The following is a 2,713-nucleotide window of genomic DNA, read 5'->3' on the forward strand; positions in this document are numbered from 1 at the left end:
ACACCCAGCACCACGCTGACTCAGTTCAGCTGGGTGTTATAAATTGACCACCAGCTGTCAATCCACTACATGGCCCCAGTGAATGAATGTCATCCTGGAACTGAAATGACAACTAATGCTAAGAAACCCAAGGAAAGAAATTTTATCAAGAGTGAGTTGAATCTGTCCTAAACAGGAAGGACAATTCCAGTAGATTTTCCACATTTTATGTCCATTTTCTAACTTAAATATCAACTAGTAGCAGACATCCCATGGCATTTTAATTACACATCTCTTTCCTATCTCTCTGGCCTACTTAGCTGCGGCATTGTCTTCAGGAACCATCTTTTATTCATCTGTTGAGCAAAGTACTTAACATAAAGTCTGGCTCACCGTAGACAGTAAGTGGAAGAGCCTTCTATCCCATTGCCTTGCAAAGAGAATCTGAGGCCACAGTGATTTGTCTTTTCTCTGAAGTTTCAGGGCACTGCTTTGTCCTATTCATACATTTTTATGAATTGCTTTGCAACTTTTAAATGAGTTCTAAAAGTTTATTGGAATATTCTCTATTCACAGGGAGAAAAAAAAAGGCAGTCATTGCCTAACCTAGCCCACAAGTCCTTTTTTAAAATCAATACTGGGGGCTGAACCCAGAGCCTTTTCACTGAGCTCCTCCTTCTCCCCCAGCCTGTTTTTAAGACAGTCTCACTAAGTCATTAAGTTGCCCAGGCTGGGTTCACACAAACACCACTTCTTAAACTCTCATATTCAGCTCAACGAACACGTATTGAACACTTACTCTGTGCTGGATTCTGGAGAGGAACTGGGGATGATGCGGTGACGAGGCCCAGTTGAAGATGCTCACAAGTACTGTAGATGGAGCAGATGAGTGATGACAGAATAGCACAGATGTGGCTCAGAGGAGTGGGCTGTTCCTCTGGCAATGGTCATGCGCCTTCCTGGGGAAAGTGGCACCCAAGCAAGGCCTTGGAAATGAGCTGGAATTTGTCTAGGTAAGACTGGGAGGAGGCAGGAAGCAGGACAATGGGGTCTGGGGATGGAAGAGCGGTATGCTGCTGGTGCGAGAGGGAGGATTTCATGCCACCTTTGAGGCACTAAGGAACTTGCACTTTATTCCACAGTGGTGATGGGGAGAAGGTTCAAGAAATGTGGCAATGACACCAGTCCCGCCATGAGCAACCAGAGAGCATGGGGTGGGGGTGCCGCAGCCAGAGGCCTGGCTGGGAGGAAGATGGCTACAAGGCCAGGCAAGGCAGAGAAAGTTGGGGTCCAGTTTATCCAAGCTTCCCTAAGCTTCTCTTGTTTTACTCAACTGCCTTTTCCTCCACTTTTCTGCTCCCATCTTCTCCGAAAGAATGGACAAGGGGCTGTGGGCTCCAGCAACGCAGGGAGTGTTTAGGGTGAGGTGTAAACACGGACATTCACCAGTCTAGTGTTTATTAGTGAGATCCCTCCGGTGTGTTTTGTCTGCCGTTTGGGTACCAATTCTGTGTCACACAGCTCTCTACCACTCTTCCATTCAGCTGCTAGCACAGAGTCCTATGTTAAGTCTAAAATCAATGTAGATTTGTAAATTCAGATGTGTGAAGCCATAGATTTTTGCCCAAAGTGCACACTTTTACAGGGAGGGAGGATCAGTGTCATGTGAACATTTGGTTCGCTGCTGGCCTATTGGGTACACACAAACACTAATTAAAATCACATACCACTAACACTTCTAATCTAACGGATGCCATGACACGAACACAGCAGGGACTTCAGCCTGGCTTGGGTTCTGATCCTCGCCTAGGTCCTGATTCGATCCCACTGCCCAGGTGCAGGTTTAATTAATTTCTTTAAGATTCAGGTGCAGCTCTGGCTCCTTTCTACCTAAATAACCGTGTCCGGGAACCCTCAGAGTAAGAAAGGGAGGACAGGGAATGGCTTATCAACATGCTAGCAAGCCCAGGCTGTTCTCCCTCCCTCTCTCTCTCTCTCTCTCTCTCTCTCTCTCTCTCTCTCTTTCTTTCTTTCTTTTCTTTCTTTCTTTCTTTCTTTCTTTCTCTTTCTTTCTTCCTTTCTTCAATAAAAAGATAAATCTCAATATACTATATAGGATTCACAATCACCAGAAAGTTCAAATCTGGCAAATGAAATTGAAAACAACTGACTCTCTCAAGGATTTAGGAAATATTCAGGGGTCCTCCTGGGCCCTTGTTAAGAGCCCCACTTTTCATCATTCTGTGAGTCAGGGTAGCATCCTATACCTCCTGAAGAATCCTGCTACTCAGATTTTGTGAACAGGAGTATTTACTAGGGGCCAGACAGACATGGTGAGGAAAATCAATTTATTCATTTCCCTGCATTTACTGAGTACTAATGTGTTGTATGCCCCAAAATGCAAACCAAAGCAATAATAGAACAAAAATAGCCTATGAGTCCAATAGACATGAATGGACTCTGGGTTCCCCTTTGTAACAAGGGATAAGTTTCTTATCCTTTTAAAACCTCAGTTACTTATCTGTGAAATGAAGACAACCTGTAAAATGGGGCCATGATGGGGATTATTGAAGCATGTAGGGTTAATAGTGTTGCCCAGCACCTCTCATCCAGGTCTTCGTGTCAAGTGATATTTCATCTCCCTACTTGTAGGGTTCTTAAAAACCACAAGTGAGGGCTGGGGATTTAGCTCACCGGCAAAGCGCCTGCCTGGCAAGCGCAAGGTCGTGAGTTC

This window comes from Chinchilla lanigera, unplaced genomic scaffold, assembly GCF_000276665.1.
Source record: "Chinchilla lanigera isolate Chin_1 unplaced genomic scaffold, ChiLan1.0 scaffold00065, whole genome shotgun sequence".
NCBI lineage: Eukaryota > Metazoa > Chordata > Mammalia > Rodentia > Chinchillidae > Chinchilla > Chinchilla lanigera.